Source organism: Sminthopsis crassicaudata, chromosome 2 (genome assembly GCF_048593235.1).
Source record: "Sminthopsis crassicaudata isolate SCR6 chromosome 2, ASM4859323v1, whole genome shotgun sequence".
Classification (NCBI taxonomy): domain Eukaryota; kingdom Metazoa; phylum Chordata; class Mammalia; order Dasyuromorphia; family Dasyuridae; genus Sminthopsis; species Sminthopsis crassicaudata.
Genome location: NC_133618.1, coordinates 495,033,017 through 495,059,535, shown reverse-complemented (window position 1 = coordinate 495,059,535; position 26,519 = coordinate 495,033,017). Strand labels below are relative to the sequence as shown.

General features: G+C 43.1%; 1 protein-coding gene across 1 annotated transcript in view; it reads left to right on the top strand.

The window, feature by feature from the left end:
• Positions 1–3,019: 3,019 nt before the first annotated feature.
• CDH22 (cadherin 22) overlaps positions 3,020–26,519 on the top strand; it is a 138,452-nt gene continuing 114,952 nt past the window's right edge. The window contains exon 1 of the mRNA XM_074293581.1: positions 3,020–3,221. The gene's annotated coding sequence lies outside the window, so the exon portion shown is untranslated. The remainder of the gene's footprint in view (positions 3,222–26,519) is intronic.

Sequence of the window (26,519 nt, the reverse complement as noted above, 5' to 3'; positions counted from 1 at the left end):
ACAGAGACAGAGAGGAGAGGGAGAGAATGACAGAGAGAGGACAGAGACAGAGGCAGATAAAAAGACAGGAGAGAGGGAGGCAGAGACAGTGACAGACAGAGAAGAGAAAGAAAGACCGAGAGAGAGGAGAAAGAGGCAGACACACAGAGGGAACCGAGAGAGCACCTAAATAAACGATCGTAGGGGATGGGGGTGGGGGTGGGGTTGGGGAGAAAGACCCAGAGGTACTGAGACGTCAGTTATAGAAAATTGCACAAGGAAGTTTGTGGGGGTTGGGAGGAAGAAGAAAACGAGGGAGGGGGAGGGCCAGCGGAGTCTGGAACTGCGGGGCCCTGCAAGCATAAAGAGTCGGGCTAAGAATAGAGAAAAGCAGGGAGGAGAAAGACTGACAGAAGGAGGGGAAATACAAAGAGAAGGGCGGGAGAGATCAATGAAAAGGAATGAGCCCATCGGGGCTCTGGGGGTGGGGATGGGGACGAGATAGAGCCTCAGGGACAGAGAATTCACTTGCGAAAAAACCGCATGGGGAGTGTGTTTGGGAGCTTTTTAAAGGCCAAGGTAAGGGAAGGGTAATTTTCTTCCCTGGGGGGGGAGAGTGGCACAACAAGGGGTGATAAATTGGCTTAAAATTTAGGAGACAAGGCAGGAGAGGATTTTCTGGGTCAGGAAATCTAGATTCAAGCTCTGATACAGCACTCAGCTTATGTCACCTTGAGAGAGTTATTTCCTTTTTGTATGCCTCAGTTTTCCTATCTGCAAAATAGGTTAACACACTATCTCTCAAGACAATTATTAGAATTAAATGAGAAGATAAAATATTATTTAAATGTTCGTAATTCTTATTTAGGCAGCTAGGTGGCGCAATAAACAGAGCACGGGGCCTGGAGTAAGGAAGACCTGAGTTCAAATGCAGTTTCACACACTCACTAGCTGTATGGCAGCGGGCCAATCACTTAGCCATCTTTGCTTCAGTTTCCTCATCTGTAAAATGAGCTGAAAAAGGAAATGTCAAACAATTCCAAGAAAACCTCAAATGGAATCATGAAAAGTCAGAAATGACTGAACAATAATGAAAATTCTTATTTCCCCAGCACCTGCTGTGTATGATTGTTATGGGCAGACAAAAATCCCTTTTCCTTCTAGGGACTCTCCACAGGGAGCCTAGGCTGAGGATTCATTTCCACCGTCACACAGACTGGGCCTAGGACTAGGACAGGAAAAAGTGAGCCTAGTGGAAACGAAATCAATCTTCAGGCCTTGTAGTCTAGATGTCTCCCAGACCTTGGTATCTACCAGCGTGGAAGGTTGTAAAGAGAGGTGACTATTGAATGATTGGTGGATTTCTGGTTATTCTCTATGTACTTCAAGCATTATGGCATTACAGCAAAGGTTGTGAGTGGCTAAGGGGCCAGCCCTACTTGTGATTTCAAACAGTTGATAATCCTTCACACTTATTTCTATGGCACTTTGTAGTTATAAAGTGCTTCCAAACACATTATTATCTCATTGGTTCTTTAAAATACCTCAATGACATTGGCAGGAGAGAGAATATTATCTTTGGATTGCAAATAAAACAGATTTACATAGGTGGAATCCTTGTTGCTTAGCACTGGGATTGTACACAGTAAGCATTCAATAAATACTTTTGGAAGGATTAAAGGAATAAATGAATGTTGATGTATAGGAAGACTACATGATATAAAGAGTACTTATTCCGAGTCAGAAGACCTAGGTTTAAATTCTCAGCTTTGCCAGCTGGATTATTATAGGTAAATCCCTTAACCTTCCTGATCCTGCTTTCTTAATGCTTAAACAACTCATAGGCTTGTTTATTCCTCTACCTTTTCTCTTGAATGGGGGCAGGAATTGCCACTAGGGACCATATAGATCCCTCCTATATAGTGTTTAGGACTTTCATAGTCCTTCCGACTCCCAACCCTGATTCTTGATGGGGCTAGATCAACAGGGATATGGGGGTTTCTTTCTGAGGTTTCTTCATCTGTGCTCTAAGACCACAGGGAAAAGGATTACCCTTTAGCAGTCTATTCTCTGTAACACTAATATCCTAATTCAGGGAAGAGCCCTTCTCTCATAGAATGGGAGGATGTAGACTTTCCTATCAACTACTAGAAGATATCTGATGCTTTGGGACATAGAAGATTCTTCTGTTCTAGGTTTTCTGTTCTGTTCCCATGGCACTTCCCCACCCCATTAGATTGCCCTGTCCTAGAGGCCGGACTTGCAGGCTCCTCTCTTTTACTCCCACCTTGTCCCCCTATATACTTTCCTTAACAGTTCAGGAAAATGGATCACCTTAAAAAGGCAAGCTGGAGGAATCAAGGGGATACCTAAGTTTTCTTCTTTGACCCTGGATCTCCAGGAGATACACTGAGTTCCCAGTATCACAAAGTCTGAAGTACAAGAGCCAGGTGAAGCCTGACTTTTGCCTAAGAAGATCTGTGTTCTAATTCTGGCTTGCCATCAACTAACATCTTTTATGAGCTTGGCCAAGTGTCTTCTACTTTCTGGCTTCTTAGTTCCACTTAATTTAGTGAGATAGACTAGAATCTAGCTCACTGGATCATCTATAAAGTCCTTTCCAGTTCTAAATTCTATAAGAAACAGAAGCTCTGGGGTCAGTATCATTCTCCTTCCAGTTTGCCACTCCAACCTGTCTGTGTATTCTCACAGTCTCCAGCAGAGGCTGGTGGAGGAAGGTATCTGTCCCTTACACACATCCCCCCTAGTCAGACACTCACTCTCTCTCTCTCTCTCTCTCTCTCTCTCTCTCTCTCTCTCTCTCTCTCCACACACACACACACACACACACACACACACACACACACACACACTCTCTCTCTCTCTCTCTCTCTCTCTCTCTCTCTCTCTCTCTCTCTCTCTCTCTCTCTCTCTCTCTGTCCGTCCCTCCCTCTCTCCCTCCGTATTCTCTGTGCGGCCGGCATTCGGCTCCGGAGTCTGGCTGGAGCCTCCTCCTCCTCCTCCCATCTGGAGATCCCATGTGCCAGGCTGTGCCTCTGCTCCCAGCCCTCCTGCCGGGTTCTGTTTCCCAGGGCACAGAGCTCCCTGGCCCCTAGTTGCTGCGAGCCAGGCCGGGACTGGAGGGGGGATCCCTAAGCGCCTCCGCGGCCCTGGATAATCCGAAGGGAGAGTAGAACTCGTGCGTTGCAGAACTGGGGGAGTCCCGAGGTCTCTCACCCGAGGTAGGAGCTGCAGCACTTCGGGGCTCCCCCAGGGAAAAGGGGGGATGGGACGGGACGGGGTGGGACGGGGCGGGCACCAGAGCCTGGAAGGCAAAAGATGGTAAAGGCAGGGTTTGGGGCGCAGAGGGAGCTGGTGGTCTGTGTAGCCACCTCCTGGCAGGGGGAGGGGCTCGGAGCACCGCTTTCCGGGTCTATCTCCCCGCATCTAACCTCCCTCCCCCTGAGATCCGAAGGCAAGGGGAGCCTCCTGCCATTTGTTCCCCCACCTCCTTCTTGCTTTGCCCTCCTGAATTAGTGGGGAGGGAGTTTTCTCGGTTCAAACTTTCCCCTGCTCCTTTGCTCCCCGTTTCCCGGAGAGCGCAAAGCAGACCTGGGGCTTATCAGTCTCCGCCTGGTCCTCTTCCTCCTCCTCCTTCTCCCGGTCGGGAACACGCTTTCTCAGCCCACCTCCGAAAGAGAAGCGGACGGAGACGCGTGCTCCCTAATTGCAGAGACCGGACGGACGCAGCCCAGCTGCCTTGGGGCGCTGCACAGCTGGGGGCGGGAGAGCGAAGCATCCCGGAACCCGATGGGAGGGGATGCATCCCCAGCCAGGGCAGGAGGGAATGGCTATTCAAAGGACTCCTTGGCTGGGAACCCGTTGCCTTTTCGGGGTGTGTGTGGTGGCGAGTGGGGGATTGGGGGTGGTGGTTGCACCGAGCTACCTGGGGCTCCGGGTCTCCGGGCCATGGGGAACCCTCCCAGAGGCGGGGTTGGGTGACAGCCAGCGCAGGGGCTAGATGTTCCCAGGAAATACTGGGCGTGTGCGTGTGCGTGTGTGTGTGTGTGTGTGTGTGTGTTATTGTGTTTTGCCCTGTGGGACTGGAAGCAATATTAACAGCCACAGCTCTGCAACGCTGCAATCGCCAGCTCCCTGGGCCCTGCCTGCACTCTGCCAGCTCAGCCCGCTCCCACTCCACGCCCCCGCCCATCACACCCCAAGTCTAGGCTGGCCAGGACGCCCTCATACTAAGCCTGAAGCTGCCCCCCTGAAGGACGCCTCCAGAGGCCCCGTACTGCCCCTCTCCTGCAGGGCTGCCCCACGTCTGTTCTTAGCTTATTTGACCCACAGACAAAACTCTTGGATCTGGGGAAATAGACTATGACGGGGGGGCTGCAGCTGGGGCAGAAGCTGGGGCTGTAGGCACAAGGAGGGAGACTTTCTATAGGCTGTTCTGGGGGAAGCTGCTAATATAAAGCAATGAATGGCGCTGTGGCCTTTCCTGGGAGGAAAGGAAGGAATTGTTAGAGAACTTCTTGGTCTCTCCCCTCCCTATTAATCCTTCCAGGATTGGGGACACTCAGGGACTGCAGACATGTGGAGTGAGGAAATGTCTACCATAGAGGGGCCTAAGGTCAGACTTTAAACAGGCCTAAAGTTCTTCTCAGTGGTTTGACTAGATTGTACTCCCTACCTGTAGGGAGGGTAGCTGGCCCTTTGACTTGGAGTCAGTTTTGCCCTGCAGGGGTCAGAGTCAAGTGAAGAGGGAAAAAAATCAGAATACAGAAAGGGACAGATCAAGAGCCACAAAAATCCTGATGAGTTGGTGCCAGGTTGGTACTAAACTCAACTCCCTGGAACGTAGAGAAGTCCTGAGGATATGAATGTTTCCCCTGTGGGGTTCCACCCAGCCTCACTAGGGTCATTCTCCAGTACATCTGGAGATGCTGAGCTTTTCTACCATGGGAAGGAAGCCTCATAGGATTCCCAACCTTCCAAAGCCTGCTTGCCTGCCTCTGAATTCTTGATCCTGAAACCACTGAGTCAACCTCTGTCTTTTGTATCTCACTTCCAGAAATCCCTCTATCCCCACCCTTATCATAACTCCACTTATCATTAGTCTCCCTCCATCCCCCACTATAATTAACATTCTTCTCTGTTCGCAACTATCTCTTGCCCCATATTTATAACTAATCCCCTAATATTCCTGCTTACCCTTTCTTTACCAGTAACTGCCACTTTTTGTGGTTGTGGTCCCATTATATCCCCCCCCCCTATTTCATTTATATCTTACTCCTCAAACATGGATCAGCTTTTTGCCATACTTTTTCTCCTTTCACTTAGCTACTGCTCCGAGTCTCTATTGCACTCTTTCCTCCTCTCATGTGGAATTTCCCTGCAGACTCTTCAATTCGTCCTGCTTTGGGGAGCAGGAGGACTCATTGCCCTTAGTAATGTGAAAGAAAGTCCATTAGAGAAGTTCAAACGCTGGCCCCCAGGGGCCTCTTAGGATCAGGAGCTGGGGCCTGGGCCATTGAGCTGAGTGTGAAAAGCAGGGACAGATCCTCTATCAGCAGCCTGGGCTTGGCTGCTTGCCCACCAACTACAGACGTGGGCCAAGCAGCTTCAGCACCTTCCTGCAGGCTGGCCTCAAATTTAATCCTCTCACCTGGCATCCTGAACTGGTGGCGTCCATGATGGGTTTTAGAAGTTTAGAGTTGGAAGGTGAGAGATCATCTAATCGAATTCCCTTCTGCTAAACAGGAGGAAATAAACTCAGAGAGGGGAATATGACTTCCAAGGTCACACAGATCATAATTGAGAGTGCTAGCTTTTGAATACAGGACCACCTAGCCTGGATTCATTGCTCTTTCATATCACAGGGAGAAACCTGACAAAAATACCTGTGGCTAGCAGATTTCAAACTAAAGCCCCATTCCTGATTCTTGTATCAGGTTCAGTAATTCTCTCTTAAATAGATTTAATAAGGGAATTTTTTTTCCCCTCCACATGGAGGAATTGCAGGAGAAGAAATTTGAGTTCAACACAAAGCATAACCTGGCTCTAGTTAGCCGGCAGTTGGACAGTGATGGATGGAGAGATTGGGATAATTGTCTGAAGCAGTTAAGTGGTGCAGTGGAGAGAGTGTCTGGGCACAGAGATAGGAAGATCTGAGTTCAGATCCAGTTTCAGAAGCATACGGTGTGACCCTGGACAATGTGGATAATAACAGTGCCTGGCACACAGTAACTGGTGCTTAATAAATACTTTTATCCTTCCTGGGATGGAATGGAAATTGCCAAGTTGGTTATGTGTGGTGTATGTTTGGTGTGGTTGGTGCTTAGCTCTATAAAAGGATCATTGTGTCCAAGAGCTGGAAGAAACCTTAGAGCTCATCCAGTCTCGCACCTCTCCCACCCCTATTTTCAGTCAAGAAAATTGCTGCTTAAAGGTCTCACACAGATAATGAATGTCAGAACTGGGACTCAAACCTACCACCCTTTGACTCTTCTTTCCACTCAACCATACTATGTGGAGACAGGGGACTGGAAGAAATGATTTCCAGACCCCCTTGAGATGCTAGCTGACTCTTGGCAAGACTTTCTTCCTTCCTCCCACCAGTTCTGGTTGGAAGACCTGAGATGGGGAGATGCTGGGAGAGGCCCACTTTACCCAGATGGAAAAGAAGAGTTAGCAAAGTTTAGAGAGCTGCTTTGTTTACCACATGGGCAAGGGGAGTTGGCCAATTAAATCATTTTCCTTTCTCTTTCTGATGTTTTTTCCCCCCTGATCAGGAAGCTCCTTTCGGAAATGCAGCCTCAGGTATTCTGAGAGTCACTGATTCCTGTTTATATAACTCGGGCAGCAGCAGACACAGAGCTGGGGCCAGGGAGAGGGGGATTGATGATGGAGTTGGGCGGGCAGGTGCTTGCTGAGAGCATAGTTCCACCAGGATGCCAGCCTTGGGGCATCAAAGCTCTCTGACAGCTGGGGAGTCAGAGAAAGCTGATTTGGGGCTTTGAAGGGGAAGTAGGAAGCAGGAAGCAAGGAGCAGATCTGAGCAGAAAATTTTCACTAGCTCAGTCCATTGACCTCTGCCACTTCCAGTAAGGTGTAGTACTTGACTCTGACACAAATGTTCACATACAACTAGGCTACCTGGAACATCTTCAAGATAGTCCCTTTCATTTCTGGGTCTTGTTGTTTTCCTGAGAAAGGTTAGAGCTTTCTCATCAGAGGGTTACAGGTAAAGCTTCTAGGCCTCAGTTTTCTAATCTGCACAATGGACCTAATCACTTAGTCTAAGAAGGATGATGGGGGGAGGTGAAGTGAAAAGAGATTTACATCATCCCCTGGGTTTAAAGATCTTCCATAGAAAGGAGAGAGTATGCCGCCTTCTTCTTAGAAAATTACTGGGGGTCTATGAGGGAAGCCTATTAAATATAGTTGTTTTTTCCTCAGGATAAGGAAAGGGAAGAAGGAAGTAAAGGTGGGGAGAGAGATAGATAGATCTATAGAGAAATAGAGAGGTGGATAGAGAAAGAGAAACAGAGGCAAAAAGACAAGAGAAAAGGCATTGAGGTAATGTGATCTTGAACAGTCAACCTGTTCCTCAATTTCCTCAACTGTAAAATGGGGATGAAAATCCTACTTATTTTTCAGGATTGTTGTAAGGATCAATGAGATAATATTTATAAAATGTTTAGCCTACTGCCTGACACATATTAGGCATTATATAAATGCGAGCCATTGTTCTTATTACAGACACAGATTCAGAACAGATAGATAGAAGCAGTGAGTGAAAGGGAAGAAAAAGGAAGGAAGGAGGGAAGGAAAAGAATAAAGGATGGTCTCCGGTAGCATCTTTGTATCCATCGCTAAGCTTTGCAATTCAGTATTAGTGGAATTTAATGGACTTTTCTTGTGTTCCTTTTCTGTATATGTGGATTTCTTTGGCTGGTGAGAACAAGACAGCCCATGTCCTGTTTGTCTATTGCCTAGAATCCCAAATCGCCCGTTATCCAAAATGCCCTCCAAGGCACAACTCACCCCTATAATAGTTACAAATCCCTTTCCTCCTAACAACCTGAAAGCTATGTAATTCCAGCTTTATTATCTTCTTTTTTCAGGGGCAGGAGAAAATTGGGAGTTATGGGTGAGAGTCCTGGCTCTGCTGTTTATTGCCACTATAACCTTGGGCAAATTATTTCACCTATTTTGGTTTCTCCATCTGTAAAATGAGGGGCTGGATTAGCTGATTTCTAAGATCTCTCTCAGCTCCCCAATTCTATACCTCAGTTTCTCTATCTGTAAAATGGACTATCTTATTTCTGAGATCCCTCTCAGCTTCCTAATTCTATACCCATCTCTCTGCCCAAGTCCTTTTCTGTGCCATGTATTCTCCATTCCTGGAATGTGAAGGCCTCATTCCCAGCATGGATCATTGCAGTAACTGGGGAACCATCATGGTGCTACAGGGAGAAGATCTAGGAGTAAGTTATGCCTTTAAGAGGGGCATTTAGGTGTCAGAGTAGATAGAGCACTGAACTTGGAGTCATCTTCCTTTATTCAAATCTGTACTCAGATAACTAGCTATGTGATTCTGGACAACTCATTTCACCCTATTTGCCTCAGTTTCCTTATCTGTAAAATGAGCTGGAGAAGGAAATGGCCAACTACTCCAGGATATTTGCCAAGAAAATTCCAAATGGGGTCATGAAGACTCAGACACAGCTGAAAAACAATAAAATGCCTTTGTGAAACCCCAGATCTATTTCCTTTCCTTCCCCTCTCCAATCCTGCTTTGTACCCATTCTTTCTTTTCTCTTGCCAGCCCTTCTTTCATCTTCTTTCCTGTTTTCCCATTATTTTCTTCTTCTCCCTTCCTCCTTCTCTCTTTCTCCCCCCTTTCTTCTGTATCTAGGGATACCAGATACCAGATAGGGATCCAGGGCTTCCAGCTTAAAGGCATGCCCAACTGCCTTTTTAGGATTCAACTTTGGCTCATCCCTCAGATGTAACCCGCCAGAGATATGGGGGGCTCCTGGAAGAAGTGATCCAGCCTGACAAGAGAGATGTCATTTATGAAGAGATGGCTTAATTCCTGGTGCTTCCCCCCTCCTGTCTTTAGGTCTGGGGAGTGGAAATGAATACGACTAGGAGAACTGTTTCCCAGTCTACCCTGTGCTACTGCTTCCAAACTTGGGTAGAAGGGTCTATGGTGTCTGACAACAAGGTCTCAAATCACTGAATTCTGTTCAAAGAGCCAGGGTTCCTCTCCCCTGCTAATCCCAGCCCACATATTGGTATAAGCATCCAGAACTCTTCAGCATTTCCTACAAGCAGCCTGTCTATTCCTCCACCCTCTCACCCTCAGGTGGAGCTGCTGATGCGTGGAGGCTGGACACGGGTCATTTGTCTTCCTTAATGAACTTGGCTAATGAGCAGTAGAGCAGTCAGATCCCCAGCCTTAGTAGGCCTTGAGCCTCTAGGGGAGATGGGTGATGAGGGGGCAGCCCAGGTCCCTGTTGGGGTCTGAGTGAGCCTGCTTGGGCTCTTTGAAGAAACCTTTTTGGGGATAAGACTTTTAATTAAGAGGGGAACTCTTCATCTGAAAATAATGCAAAAGAAAAATCATAGAATGCCTGAGATGTTAAACATCAATAGTCATAAGATTCTAGATTTGGAGCTGGGAGAGGGACTTCAGAGGTCAAGTCTAGCCCTACCATTTTATAGATGAGAAAACTGAGGTCAAGGGAAGTCATGTGACTTGCCCAACTTTAACAAGTAGGAAATCAAGTGGCATTTGAACTTAGGTCATCTGACTCCCAAGTCTCTTTTTACTGTCACCTACTCCTTTTATAAATGGAGAAATGAAGGTTCGGAAACAGAAGAGGTTTCCCATTTACCCGATTCAGTCAAAAAAATTGTACTAAAAGAAACATAGCTATGATGTCCTCCCTCATTTTATAGCCTTAGGCAGGCAGATGAGCTCTCTTTTTGCACAATCTTTACTCATCTAATTCCACCCCCCCCCCAAACCCTGACGCTCCATTTGTCTTTCTATTTCTTCTGTCTTCTCTGATGGAGCCCATGTGGGCTACCCATGCTATCCATGCTTCCATATGCTTTGCCTCCTCATATCAGGCAGTCTCCTAAATCCTTCAATAAGTGGCTAGCTTTCATACTCTTGCCCCTTGGTTTAGGATCTCAATGTACCAAACACTGAGGTACAGACGACTCCCTCCAATTTTATTAGCTTACTAAGACAGTTTGGGACAGAACAGGTATCAAAGGCACAGGAGCATCATATTTATAGCTCCAAGGAACCTTAGAGATCATCTAACCAATTCCTCATTTCACAGCTGAGGGAGCTAAAGATCAGAATACAACTTAGCCAGCTTCACCTAGGTAGCAGTTAGAATTCAAACCCAAGTCCTCCGAGGGCTCTGAATTAATTGTTTGTTTGTTACTTTATTCCATCATGAACACACAATCTTTTGGTTTTCTACCCAGTGTTTCCTGTTTACCTGTTTCAGGATGGGGGTAGCCCCAGGTTTTGGAGGGTAGAGGGTAGGCAAAAAGAGATCTCAAATGCTTGCGATAAAATAAAGTACATTTTTCTAGGTTCTTCCTAGTACTTTTTTTTTTTTACTGAATTAGGGGAAAATGGGCAACCTCTTCTACTTTCTGAATCTTAGTTTATCCATAGGGTGAAGTGGGAAGTGAGTCCTGTCGGTGTCTCTGACTTACTATGTGACCTTGATCCCTTCGCTGGTCCTTTGTTTTTCCATTTATAATGTAGAGGATTGGAGGAGATGTCTTACAAGGGACCTCTTCCAACTGTAACATTCTATGGGTTATGCTTTGAGGGCCCTCCCAACTCTGACATTCTGTCACTATGGAGAAGTTCTGTAGGAAGAGAGACTGGACAAATTGGTGGCATTCGTAGGCTGTGAGATGCCAGAAATGCTGCCTGCTGCTAGGTTAAAAACAATCACAAATTAGGAAAAATGCTTTGGGAAATTGCATCGCAGAGAGTGAGAAAAAGAGGGAAGAGGAGGTTTAGAGAGTGGAAGGGAGAGGAAAGAGATTCCCCTTGCCAGCAATGGCTCCCCATGACTTCCCACATTAAATCTATTCCTACTTTCTAACTTAATCTCCCACTGCTTTTAACACATATCCTCTGCTGTAGCCATTCATTCTGCAAACATTTATTAAGTATCCACGGTATGCAGAGCATTGCTCCATCCAGGTCAGTATGCTCCCAGAGTCACTCCCATCCTCTCACCTTTGCTGTAATCCCTCCCTCATACCCTTGGCCTTGCCAAAAAATCCTTCCCACATGTTAGGGCTGAGCTCAAGGAAGATCTCCTAGATCAATCCAGTTCACAGGGATCTCACCAAAGCTCAGAATGTAGCGCATAGGCTGTCAAGAGTGGAAAATACCTTAGGATGGATGGCCATGGATCTTGGAATAGAACTAGGAGAGATCTCTGGATCTGTTCCAACCTCTCTGCCTGTGGAGAATCTGAGGCAGAGGTAAGTGAACTGTCCGAGGTGATACAGAAGTGGCAAAAGCTGTGCTCTCTGATAACGGACTAGCACTCTTTCCTCTATTAGAACCGAGAGTTCCCCACGAGGTCACTTTCTAGCAAAATCCCCTCATTTTGCAGAGGAGGAAACTGAGACCAGACAGAGGAAGTGACTTGCCTGAGCTCACAGAGAAAGTCCATGTCAGAGCTGCAATGTCTGAGCCTTTCTACTCCATTAGCTGCCTTCCTCTTATCTTGATATATTCCCCCTTCCTTGTCTCCTCCCCACCCTTGTTCTTCATAAGGAGGGGGTCATGGGCGCTAAAGGACTTTTTGTGAACTGAATCCCTGGTGGGGCTGAGGAGGGAACTTCTGATTGGCCACTCAGACCCTGTTATTTTCCCCTGTTGCCATGGCAGCCGTTTCCTGGGACTGTCAGTGATGAAATTCATAACATTGTTTTCAAATAATCCGTGTAATTGAAGTAACAATTGAGCTGTTAACTCGTCCCTCAAACCTGGCCAAGCTCCTCCCCTCCCCACCTCCAACCCCAGCTCAGTCCAGCTCAGCTCCCTGCTGGTCTTTTCCATTTCTAGTACACTTCTTCTCTCAGGTCTATTGCTGAGCTTTTGAACACAGTCCCCTGCTTCATTTTGCAGGGAAGGGGAAGGAAAAGAGGAGGGAGGGTTGGGGAATTTGACAGATTCTTTTTATAATTCTTTCCTCTGGTTTTGGGACTGGGTTGGCATAGGGCCAGGGAGCTGTCCCCACCCTTTCTCCCAGCCTCTGCAGGCCTATTTCTCCCAGCCTCTGCAGGCCTTATTTCCTATCTCGTATTGATTCATATTTTCATAAAATTTCAGGGCTGGAAGGGATCTCAGACATCAGCCAGTCCAGCACTCATTTTACAGTTGAAAAAACTGAGGCACAAAAAGGTCTGCTGGTTTACCCATAATAGAACCAGTGAAAAGAATGGGGCTCTTGATTCTGACTCTGCTTTTGGACTTTCTCTTTCTGAGACTCCAACTGCTCTTACACAAGTTCCTATGGGACTTGACAGAAACACAATCAGCCTTCCTCAGCCCCAAACCTTCATTGTTCCCCTTACATACATGCACTGGCTGGGGATGGGATATATTCAGGGGATCTGGGAGAAGGGAAGGGGAGAGAAGAGCTTATAAATTATATGATTTATCCCTTTTTATTCACACAGGATCACCAAAGGATCATAGATTGAGTTGGAAGGAATCCAGAGATCAACAGTTTCCTCATTTGTTTTTAAACACATAAGAAAATTCAGGCTCAGGTGAAAGATGCAAAGATAACAAATGGCAGAACCCGGATTTGAATCCAGACATTCTGGCTCAACATCCAGTGATTTTTTCCCTATTTAGAATGGACATTATGCTTCCCATTTTTCAGGATGTTAGAGCAGAAAGGATCATTATTATTATCTATTCATATTGCTATAATACATTATGGTTTATAAGACCCTTTTCCCACAACAGCCCTATAAAACAAGGATAATTATTATCTATCACTCATTTTGCAGATGGAGGAACAGACTGGAAGAGATTGATTTGTCCATGATCTCAAAGCAGTTAAGTGGCTGCGTTGGAACTCTTAACTAAAGATTATTTACTCCTAACTTCAGGATCTTTCCAATGTTCTTATATCTTAGAAATCTTAGAACGTAGAATGTAGAACACAGAAAGTTAACTTTGGAAGTGATCTTGGAATATAGAATATAGAATGTTAGATTGGAAAGGACCCTATTGATGAAGTGCAAATGATGCAAATCACTAGTGGTAGTGAAGGAGGTGCAAGAATTGAGATGGGGAATCCCTCTGGTAGGCGATGGCAAACCCAAAATCTGTGTGTGACAAAAAAAGGAATTTTATTGTTCACTAAGAAGGAAGCTTTCTTTGCTAGCAAAACTACTCATTAGGAATTTGGCAAAGGTAGATTAACACATCCTTAGTTATATGGGTAAATCTTGGTCTGGGGTGGGAGGTGTCTGGGCTACTCAATAGAGAACCATCAGACAGAGATCTCAATTGAATACCTGGAAGTTTGTAGGCTTTTCTCAGGGTCTGGGAGCTCCCTGAAGGAGGTACAGTTTCAGGGAGGCCCCAAGAACATCTCAGTTTATGTTAATGGGGGTTGATTGAGCAAGATCTCCGATTGAATGAAACCACTTAACTTGAGAAGGGCTTATTGGGAAAGGTATGCTTTTCCCAGGGTTTGAGAGTCTCCTCAAAAGATCTCAGTTTATGCCATCCCTCCTCAGGCCTCTTTCAGAGTAGAGTTTGGACAGTTTCAGGGTTCACCTTCATCACTATGACATTAAAATATCAGTTCTGGAAAGAACTTTTAAACAAAGAACTTTAGGCCCACTCATTCATTGTAAACAAGAGGAAACTGAGGCCCGAAGAGGGCATTTACTAGTTAGTTAAGGATAAAGCTGGAACTAGCATCAAAGCCTTCCAAATCCCAGTCTAAGTATTTTTTACCTTGAGAAGAGGAGTCTGCTGCTTCTGGTTTGTAGCATTCAGTGCCTTGAACCCCTGAGCCCTTGAACACTTTGCCAGAAGGCAATGTCTGATGTCCGAGGGGACTGTTCCTGCTGGTTTAGGGGAAGGAGTCTTCTTGAATTATCTGACCTTGGCTGATCTCATGGGCTGATCCACATGTTAAGATCAAGTACTTAGGGGACTCCTGAGTAGGGAATCTGTTTATCAGAACTCCACAGTGGTTCTGAATCCCACTTTTATTCTTTGCTGCCCAAGAATCTTCCATGGTTCTTGATGCTCTACAGAATAAAGTTCTAACTTCTTGGTTTGGCAGTTGATGCTATCCACAGTCTGGCCCCAGTCTATCTGCCCCTCATTAGTCTTTCATAGTTCCTTACCCAGCCAGGCTGGTTCCTGCCCAGTTTTCTTTTCTTGAGCCACAAGCTGGCTCCTTAGCTGGACATATTTTGGGGTTCTATGAGTTCTGGATTGGAAGTCAGGAGACCTGATTTCTAGTCATGACTCTGACACTGACTTTAGCCAATTAATCCCAACTCCTTTAAGCCTTATTATCTTTTTCTGAAAAATGAGGATGTGAAATCAGGTGATCTCTAAGAGGAAGCTAAGTAGTACAGTGGATAGAACTCTGGGCTGGAGTCAGAAGGACCTAAGTTCAAATTTACCCTCAGCCAATTAATAGCTGTGTGACCCTGGGCAAGTTATTCAATCTCAGTTTACTCAACTGTAAGACAGGGATAATAATAGCACCTACCTCCCAGAATTATTGTGAGGATCAAATGAGATGATAATATTTATTTAGTTTTTTTTAAATTAATTTTATAATTATAATTTTTTTGACAGTACATATGCATGGGTAATTTTTTTTTACAATATTATCCCTTGTACTCACTTCTGTTCCAAATTTTTCCCTCCTTCTCTCTACCCCCTCCCCTGTATGACAGGCAATCCCATACATGTTAAATGTGTTACAGTATATCCTAGATACAATATATGTGTGCAAAATTGAATTTCTTTTTGCACAGTAAGAATTGGATTCAGAAGGTAAAAGTAACCTGGGAAGAAAGACAATAGTGCAAACAGTTTACACTCAATTCCCAGTGTTCCTTCTCTGGGTGTAGCTGATACTGTCCAGATGATAATACTTATAAAGCATTTAGTACAATGCTTGTGGCAGCTAGGTAGCACAGATAGAAAGCCAGGCTTAGAGTCAGGAAGACCTGAGTTCAAATGCAGCCAAAGATACTTACTAGTTGGGTAAGTCACTCAACTCTCTTTGCCTCAGTTTTCTCATCTATAAAATGAGCTGGTGAAGGAAATGGCAAACCACTTCGGTATTTTTGCTAAGAAAACTCCAAATGAGGTCATTAAGAACCAGACATGACTGAAATGACTGAATAAAGAAATATCTGGCATATCCTAGGTGCTTAATAAATAAATTACTTTCTAAGACCCTTGTAGGAGCGAAGTATAGGGGGGAAAGCCCTAGACTGGGTGTTAGAAGCCTTGGGTTCTGGTCTGTGTTGCTAATTATCTATGTGACTTTGGAAAAAGTGTCTCCTCTCCACAAGCCTCAGTTTTCCCATTTATAAATGAGGGTAAGAATATTTACTTTTCCCTGGGATGTTTGAAGGTTGAAATGAGATCAGTGGCATATAAAGTGCTCTTTTGCTTTACTGTAAGCATTGTAGGAACGTGAGTTATTCTGATTAGAAAAAAGAAAGGGAAGATTGAAGGGAGGAAAGATAGGCTACTTAAACTTCTGAGCTGTGGCTAAATACTGATAATTCTGAACAACAGAGAGATGTCTTCCTCCAGTGCCCACCTTGTAGCAGTCTCTTCTAGCCATCTGACTATAAGATCCTTGAAGGCAGAGACTTCATCTAATATATATTCTGGATCTCCTTTAGCCATTAAGCTGAAATGAATTGAATTTCTTAAAGGATTTAGAGTTGGAAGAGACTTTAAACCTTTGAAATTTCTTTATTTTATGAAGGAAACTGAAGTTCATAGAAAGGAAGCATCCCAGCTCATACAAAAAAAAAAAAGTCATTGGTAGAGTTAAACTTTGAACCCAGGATTTCCTCCTTTTTATTGCTCTTGAGTCCTGGAGAGCAAGGAAGGAAAGGTAAGAAAGGAAACAGCTGAGTTATTGGACTCTATCCAGGTAGCTCATGGAGGAGGACAAGCTGGAGCTGAGTCCTGGGGCACATCAAAGCTTGGCCTGATCACAGAAAGCTTCAATTCTGATTCATAGAAACCCTTAGCCCCAGTTGCACCAACTTCCCTTTTTGGTACATAGTCCTTGGGACAGAACAAATCTAGCAATTCAGCTAAGAAGCTAAAAACCCTGTCCAAAAAACCCTTCTATGGAAATGGCCACTGTGGGCCATAGCTTTGGCTTCTGTGAAGTGGAAAATACAGCCTCGAACACCAAATCTGTCCCTAATCCCCAAATTTGAGGTCCAATTACTGACTCTAACCCCAAACTTTATAACCAAACCTTAAACCCTAACCTGAAGTCTTTGTCTTGAACTCCAAATCCAAATTTGAATAACTATATCTTTACTCCAAATTTTAACCCTAAAGACTAATACTAAACCTTAAATTCAATATTCTGTGGAGGGAAGGGTTCTTAGAGTTCAAAGTCTTGTGCTGAAAGCCTAACTTTGCTACTTACTACTTTGTGACATTGAAGAAATTGCTTAATCTTTCTGAGCCTCAGTTTTCTTGCCTGTAAAATGAGGACATTAGACTAAGTGATCTTTAAGGTTGATTTTAGCTGTGAAATCCTATTTTCTAAAGTCTTTTTCTAGCTTTATATTCTCGGTGTTCCCAAGTTTCTTGTAGCCCTTTGTATATTCTAAAGTTTCTTCTAGCATTGACATTTTATAAGTCTAAATGTGGGCCAAGGACAATATTTTAAGCCTTGTGTGTGTGTGTATGTGTGTGTGTGTGTGTGTGTGTGTGTGTGTGTGTGTGTGTGTGTGTGTTTAGGCATTAATTCAAAACTATAATTTTAAATCTTATATGCAAACCTTAAACTTTAATCTAAAACCCTGAAATCTTAAGCCTAAATTCATCATTCCATTAAACTCTTAACCCTAAAGTCTGAAGAAGCTCTGTGCTTTTTTTCTAGCCACTTTGCCAGTGATTATGTCACATTTGCTATTGATATTCCTGGATGGGTGCAATATAGGGCTATGAGAATGATTGGCCCAGGGCTTTATCATGTGTTCAGAAGCATAGGGCAGTCCATGCTTGTCTCTGAGGGCTATCATCGACCTCTGCTCCACTCAGATTGCCCTGAGCTGCTTGGGTACTTGCTCTCTAGTACTCCCCTCTCCTCTTTCTGTGGCTGCAGGTGTGTGTATGGGGGAGATTTGGGGTTACCTGAAAAGCAGGGAGGTGTGGTGTAGAATTTCTACTTTGAGTCAGAAGATATGAATTCAAGTCTCTGCTGTTGATTCTTCCCAGTTGTGGGATTTGGGGCAAGTCACTTTGGAAACCTTAGTATCTTAATTTGTAAAACGAGAAGAGTGATACTTGTATTAACTGTCTTATAGGGCCATTGTGAGGAAAGCAAGCCTTAAAGCCCCATAGAAATAGGAGTTATCATTATCCAGTAGCTAGTATAATACTGTGTACATAATAGAAGCTTAATAAATGTTTGTTGAATTGAATTGAATTAGGGACTCTGGTCTGGGAGCTCTGTTTTTCCCGTAGCCTCTCTCCATCTCTTCTCAGGCTAGATCTGGCCAGGTGCCATGCTCAGGCTGCCTCCTCCAGGCAGCCAAGGTATGCGTCCCATCTGCTTCTCTCACTCTATCGACCTCTTCTGGCCCAAGCCTTCTCCTAGGTGGGCAGGACAGCTCCTGAGCCCCTCTGCCATCAGGCCCACCTCTCCTCCTGCTAGTTAATATTAGTATTCAGTTTGTGGAACGGTGTATGCAATTAACACAAAGGTACAGTCATTCATTCTGACTGGAGGACTCGGGGGATCAGATGTACCGGGGGCTGGAAGCGAAGGCTTTCTGCTGGGAAAGAATGTCACAGCACAGCGGCCACACAAATGAAAAGCTATTAATAATGATCTTGGAACTTCACTCCCATCAGCTGTTTATTTAAAGGTGTTCCGTATTCAAAGCCTCCTGATTTATGTGGGCAATAACGGGCCCAGGCCCGGCTGCACTTTTTTAAGCAAGGCTAATGGGGTGAAACCTTCACGCAGAGACACTAGAGATCATGCCAGGGAAATGATACCAGGGGGAAAAACATGCTATGACAGTAGTGCCTGAGGAGAGGCCCCCCTTTTCATCCCCCTCCTCATCCTCCTATCACCTCCCTGGGATAAGGGATCTTCCATAGCCTTTAAAGAATGAGAGGATCCTCAGTAGACGCTGAGAAAGGGGAAGGGAAGAAGATAGGCGACCCTGTCCAACAGGAGTCTGGGTCTTGACTCATTGTGAGCTGGGCAAGTAATTTCCCTTCTTCTAGTCCTCAAGATCCTCTGTAAAATGAGGGGTTTGGAAGAGGAGCATTTAAAGTTGCTTGCAGTCTGACATTCTATGATCATGACTTCGAAGGACCCTGATAATCCTAACATTCTATGTTCTAAGTTCTAATGTACTTCCCAGTTCTGGGGCTCTTTGTAGTTCTAACATTCTTGTTCTGAGTTCTGAGGTCTCTTACAGCTTTAATATTCCAATTTCCAGTTTCTAAGGTTTTTCTCAGTTCTAAAGTTCTCATGATTCTGACATTGGATGTTCTAGAGGTCCTTCTATGTCTGACATTCTATATGTCTATCTATATGATAGACATTCTATATGACAGTCTATATTCTGAATCTTTGTGGCTTCCAGGAGGACTGAGTCTCAATCATCATTTGCCCAAAGTTTGGGTTCCTGGGGATCCTTTCCATATCCCCTCATTCCCCTAAAGATATTATCTTCCAAGTAGCCCCACCCCCAAGCTTACTCCTCATGTTTTGGCTGCTATTCGTTGGCAAAACCCATTTTCTTATCTATTACCTTATCTATTTTCTAATTCTTATTTAACGAGTTCCCCTGAAAATAAGAAAATCATTGGAACAATTTTCTTAAGTGTGAAAGATTAGTCTGAAATCGGCATTAAAGGGACTAATTACCTTCATTCTTCCACCTTTCCGACAGCCGTTTGTTAGTGCTGAGAACTCATTCATCTGCCACCGGGAAGTTAGTCAGCACATCTTCCCCAGTTGGCTCCTCTTCTCGGTGCCTTCCTTCACTACGCTTTGCAGGCCTTGCAGGGCCCAGAAGTACTTCTTCTCTGACTGATCTCACCGGATGTTACACTCTTGGGGATTATTGTTTTAGACCTCTAGGGAGCCATAGCTAGGTGGGAAGAGAACAGGGAGAAAGGAGAAAGAGCCAAATTGATTTCAGACCAGGTCCATCCAGTAAGGGAAGGCATCATCTGATGTGGAAAGATGGACGAGGAACCAGAAGATCTTGAACTTGTCTCTTCATTATTAAATGTGTGAAAATGTATGAAAAGCACTTTATAAATCTTAAAAGAGGAAGGAGCAGAGTGAGGCAGGTAGGTGAAGCAGTGGATAGAACACTGAGTTTAGAATCAGGAAAACTCTGCCTGAGTTCAAATCTGGCCTCAGGCAATCACTAGTTGTGTGACCCTGGTTACTTAACTCTATTTGCTCTTTGCCAAGAAATCTCTAAATACGGTCACAAAATGTCAAACATAACTCAACAAAAAGAACTTAAAGATCAACTGTTATTATCTCTCTCTGGCACTGACTCAGACAATGAGCCCTCCAGGGAAGACCTTTCTCAATCCCCTTATCACAGTTTTCTGTGAACTAAGTTCACAATACTTCTTTAAGGCTGTGGGGACAAGGAATATTGTACCCATTTCACAGAGGAAATAACTAGTGCTCCAAGGGGTCGGGTGGTAAGGGTTGGTAGGGCTCAGGTTGTTTAAGATTACAAAGCCCGTTAGGGGCAGAACTGGGACTAGAATATAGCTAGCTTTCCTGAATCTAGTCCTATGCCTAATCACTGCACTATGAGAAAGAAGCTGGGAGAAAAGGGGCAAATGAGAAAGACTGCAGATTTTTAGAACCATTTGGAACTTGAAGGACTTGAGCCATCATCCACTCCAATTCTCTTTGTTTATGGATAAGAAAACTGAGATTTAGAGGAGGAAAGATAATTGTCCAAGATCATATAGCTAGTTAAGGTCAGGTTCACAATCATATGCCAGGTCTCCTCACTCCTAAGAGAGGTCTTCACTGTGCCATGGGATTGGGGGACTGAGCCAGTGAATGAGCTAACTACTAACCAAGACATTGGGGTTCAGTTTTCTTCTCTCTAGGGAAAATTTGGGGGATGCTTCCTTAGGGAGAGGCGGGGGCTGAGACAAGATGCTGAAAACATCTTCCATTTTCCATTTAACCGCACGATATTGAATTATAAATAATTCATACACCTGCCAAACATTTGATTAAAAGAACCCAATTCGCACTGCATTTGTCAGGGGGTAAGAATTGCTTTTGGTGTTTTTATTTTAATCTGTCCTTTAACTCTTTTACGAATATTTATTTATACTTGGCTGTCAGGCTTTATTCTATTTGCCCTGATTTTATTCTGGCTGTAGCTCGCATTTTTTTCTCTTCCTTTTTATTTTGTCATTTCTGCCTAGTAGTCAGGCATTGGAGAGCCCAGAGGTAATAAATAGGGAAGTGCCGACTTCCTTCCATTCCCCCTTCTTCAACACTCCAGTCATTCTGTATAAGACCCTCCTCCTCCCCTCCCGTCTCTTCCCCCACCTCCCAGCAGCTGAAACAGCCTTTTTCCTTTCTGGGTCTGAGTTTTCTCTTGTTCAAAATGAGGGGTTTAGATTCGATAATCACTAAAGTCCCTGCCAGTTCTAATATTCTGAAATTCGATGAGTCAAAGTTTCTGAGAGTCAATGATTCCAAGATACTGGGAGTCTAGTATTCTAAGGTTCTATGTTTTTAAGACTCTGTAGTTCTAAGATTGTATGAATCTCTCCTTCAAAGGTTCTCTGATTTTAAGATTCTTAAGAGTCTGTAAATCTATGATTTGAAGGTCCTGGGAGCCTATGAAATAGGATTGATGCTCCACACACTGTCCATTCCAGTCAGAATGATCTTCATATTATCCCCTTCTACATCAGGTTTATTTCTGCCTTAATTTAGATTATCCTAATCCTTCCTACATCCTCTCTGTCAATCTGAATTTTCCTCATCTTTTACGGTGGCCCCAATACAATCCTACCTCTTCTCTCTTTGACTTACCTTACTGACTCCCCTTTTTGCTCCTAGAAATTTCACCCTTATATTGAAATTCCGATAGCCCTTATTGCTTATATGGTTCATTTATCTCTTAGCAAGTGTTCTCTGGTCTCTGTAGGTATATATTTTGCCTCTTTAATTTAACAGTGAGCTCCTTGAGGGCAGAAAGCACATCTTATAGCTTCTTTGTATCCCTCATGGTGTTTACAATAACAAAACTCCAAATGAAAATCTGGAAACCTGGGTTCTATTCTCAATTTTGTCATATTCTAGTGTAATCTTGGGCTAACCACACAAACATAAACATCTACATTATATCTTATATATGTATGTGTATGAATACATTCATGTTTATGTTTTTCTATGCATACTTATGGAAAAAAGAAAAGCAGAGAAAGAGAGAGACAGGTGTGAAGAGAGACAGAGACAGATAGAAACATGGGTGTGCAGAGAAAAAGAGAGACAGACAAAGAGCCAGAGAGAGAGACAGAGACAGAGATAGAGGGAAGGAGAAAGAGGGATATAGGGGGAAAGAAAATTAACAGAACTCTGTTTAGTCTGATAGAGCTATGACAAGGAGCAAAAGTGACAATGTTTGTTAATCTTATTGACTCAGGAGGCATATAAGTAGTACTGGGCCTGGAATCAGAAAGACCTAAATTTGGTCTTCCTGGTTCCAGACCCAGTATCCGATTACTCTCAATATTCTGAGTTTGAATCCCACCTCATTAGCTGTGTGACCTGGGCAAGTCACTTAACTCTCTTTGCCTCAGTTTCCTCACCTGTAAAATGAAGTGGGAGAAGGGAATAGCAGACCACTCCAATATCGCTACTAAGAAAGCCCCAAATGGGGTCAAGAAGAGCTGGGTAACTGAGACAATTAACCATCATCAACAATAACTCAATTACCTCAAACTCTAAAATGGCGAAGATAATGGCACAAACCTTGAAGGGTTGTTGTGACAGTCCAAGGAGATGAAATTTGTAAAGTGCTTAGCATAATCCCTGGCATATGATAGATCCTTAATAAACACATTTATTTCTTTCCTTATTGTGCCTTGTTCTCTGTTGGGAGAAAAGAGACTGGGGAGGGGGAGAAAAGAGGGGTAGTTTTACATCAGCCAAAGATTCCCAATGGGATAATGGGAGGGCTGCTCAGAAAATCAGTTCTAGATGAGTTTCTGATTTTATTCTAGAGATCCCAAGAGTTTCTAAATAACATGTAGCATGATAATAGCATTATCATTATCAATTCACAGAACCATAGAATGTGAAGAGCTGGAAAGGGTCCTGGAACAATGAAACCTTAGCCATTTTCTGGTTCTATTTCTTATTTTACAGATGAGGAAATCAAAGTCCAAAGACAGGAACTGACTTGCTGTTATTCATAAGCATGGTGGTGACATTCTAGAGACTTGAGTCACATAACTTTCTTAGGGAGGGCTTCCCCCACTAGTTTGACAGCATAGTGCATAGGGTGCTAGGCTTATAGTCAAGAAAAGTTGCTTTCAAATCTGTGACCTCAGGCTAGTCACTTAAATTCTACTTGCCTCACTTTCTTTAATTGAATAATGGGGGTAATAATAGGAACTACTTCCCAGAGTTGCTATGAGGCTCAAATGAGTAAGTTAGTTGTTACTATTATTATTGTTGTTACCTTACTCACTGCTTTCCAATCCAATTGAAAATGAAATGGAGAACAATTTGTCATACATAGGATATACTATGACCTTCACCGGACAGAATTAAGATAATAGAACTGAAGGCAGTATGGGCTACTAGTGGAGAGGACCTTGGATCTGCATTCTAATACCAACTCTACCATTACCTCATTCTGTGGCCCTGAGTGATGTAGCCTATCCTGTTTTTGATAGAGACGGGGGATGACAATGAAATTCTCACAATACTTTTAGGGTGAGAAGAGACAGGTCTTGTTGAGCTTCTGCCTATCTTCTAAAGCCCAACTCAAAAGTTATCGCTATCAAGTCTTTCCTGATTTCCCCATTCAATAATGACCATCTTCCCTCAGGTAGAACCTTGCTTTATTCTTCTCTAATGTACTTATTAGGTCAGATTGTATAGTAGAATTATCTTTGCTGGTGTCATACTCTCTTAGTAAACTGCAATCTCCATCAAGGTAGGAATACTGGCCTATCTAAATTTTGTATCTGCCCCAGGACTTAGCCTAGATCCCTTTAAACAATAGGTGCTTAATAAATGCTTGTTGAATAAATAAATAAATAAATCGAAGTTGTAAAATCATAGAAATTCCCTATTAGAAGCAATTTTAGGAGCCATTTAATCCAACTCTGAGCCTGATCTATATATAAAGATATGAAAGTAAAAGAAATATTGAATATGAATGCACTTTCAAGAAGCAGTCTATAATTATTATTCTGATAATATCAGACAGAGACCATGACCTCTTTGGGCTTCAAATAGTCCTGCCTGGATCTTCCTCTTCCACTTTTCCATATTCTCCTTTTCTTATTTGTTTCCTCTCTTCACCAGGCCAAACCTCCCATTTCAACACAGTCTTCTCTCTAAAGTAGTAAAAACAGCTGTGTGACCTTGACCAAATTGTTTCCCCACAAAGAATCTCAGATTGCTATCTATAAATGGGGACAAGTTGCCTTTTTTTCTGCTGGGCAGATTCTGCTGGAATCCTCTCTCTCACCTTTTAATTTCCAAAGCTGGTTCGAAAACCTGTGTGATCAAGTATTAGAGGGCACTCAAAGTAAAGAGACATCTTATTGGTCAGACAGCATGATATCGTTTCAGAAACAATGGATTAGGAGAAATAGAATCAGAGATTTAGCGCTGTAAAGTTAGAGATCAGCTCATCTAATCTTGAATTTTATAAATGTGGAAACAGAGGCCCATTGTTAAGTGATTAAGGGTTATACTGTTAGTAATGGGGAGAATCTGGGTTCAAATTGCAGTCTTCAGACTCCAGACCTCTTTTTATTGTACCCTACGTCAGTGAGAAAACCTCAACTCACATCTTAACTTTGCTGCTTAACACAAATGTTAATTTGGACCCTTAGACACACTAAATGGAGGCTCTCTTTGGGCCTCAGTTTCCTAATCTGTAAAATGAAAGAACTGAAACAGATGATCTCTAGCTTTAAACCTAAGGATTATTTTATTTATTTCCTGAGGCTGGGGTTAAGTGACTTGCCCAGGGTCACACAGCTAGGAAGTGTTAAGTGTCTGAGACCAGATTCAGGGCTGGTGCTCTATCCATTGCGCCACCTAGCTGCCCTACTAACGATTATTTTAACAGAACAGTTTATGCAAACCCATAAAGTTGGATTATCAACTTCTGAAGAGTTTGCCTATAAAAATGCTGTCTATTTTAATTAGTACTTTAAGAATTTTTGAGCTGACATCAGAGATCTTGGACAATATCCCAGAGAATGTGAGAAATACCCCAGGACTAGAGGTTTAAAAAAGAGAAAAAGAAAAATTGTGAAGTTTGCCAACTATAAAGTGGTAAGCTTCATTTTGACTCCTGAGAAAATTTTAGAATGTACTATTAAAAGTGATAATTTGTGAGCATTTATAAAAGAGTACAGTGGTCACTATGAACTAATATGGCTTCATCAAAAAGAGATCATGCCAGAATAACTTCATTTAGCTAAATATTGTAGCTACATTTTACTTGGATTTTAGCAGAGTATTTAACAAAATCTCTCAGGCAGTTTCTTGGGGATATAGATGAAGAGATATGGGCTACACGATTGTACAGCTAGGTGCATTTGGAACTGGTTGAATTATTTAAGCCAAAGAATAGAAATTAATAGGTTGATCAACCTGTCAAGGAGCTTTCTCTCAGAAAACCCCAGGAATCTACACAAAACCCTTTTTTTATCAGTGACTTAAAGACATACATGGCACACCTATCAAATTTGCAAATAAAACAAAGCTGGAAAGGATAACTAATATATTGGATGACAGAGTCAAGATTTGAAAAAAAATCTCGACAGGCTGGAATGATGGATCTAATAAGGCCAAATTTAATAGGAATAAATGAATTGCCTGACACGTATTCAAAAATTTAGTGCTACAAATGCAAGGTGGGAGAGATGAAATTAACCATTTAATCAGAAAAGATTTAGTATTTTAATGGAAAGCAAACAATGAATGAATGAAATAAGTGAATCAATGAGTGAAACATTAATTATTTACTATGTTGCCATAGTGCTAGGGTCCTGGTATATAAATTCATAAATGAGGTAGTTCCTGGCTATGAGAAGCTTAAATTCTAATAAGAAAAGAGAGCACATATAGGGGAGTTCTGGATAGGGAAAAATGATTTAGTTTGGGAAGGCACAGGATGGTGAGCAGAAAAATAGGGCAGAAGTAATGATAGTATTGATTTGATTATAGTTCTTTGAGTAAAAGGTAGAGAAAAGAGTCTTAAGAGTACATTTGTTGACTTGAACATATAGAAAATGATTAGGATGAAGATTAGGTTTTCTAGTCCCAGGTAGTTCAGAGTGGAGTATCTTGGCTTCTCTTGGGCACAGTCTTCCAATATGAGTCAACAGTGAAAAAATTAATTAATATTATCTTAGTTATAGAATGGCAGTCTTTTGTTCTGATTTGACTACAGCTAGGGTTTTGTTTTTGGTGCTAGGTATTGCATTTTAGGAAGGATGTTGACAAACCGGATAATATCTAGAGGATAGTGATGAGGATGGTGAGGAAATTGGAGACCATGGTGTACAAGGACTGAATCTCATAATTGAGGATGTTAAGCCTAGAAAAGAGAAGCTTTAGAGAGGATATTATTATAGTTGTATCCAGGTATTTGGATGACTCTCATGGTCGAGATGGATTACATTTGTTCTGCTTTGCCCAGAGGGCAGAAGGAGTGGTGAGTCAAAAACTGAAGAGAGGGATGTTTGGGCTTGATATACAAAAAACCTTCCCAACCAAAACCTCCCACTCCCTGTGTATAAGTAGAATAGGATGTGTTTAAACATAGTAGACTTCCATTTGAGGGAGGTCTTCAGGAAAAGAATAGATGTAACTTAACCACATGGCAGGACAGCTGCTGTACTTGGGATTCCAATTGAGGTATTAGTGCACCTGGATGATCTTTGTAGACTGGTCCTGCTCTCAGATGTTGTGAATATGTGATAATGAGGATCT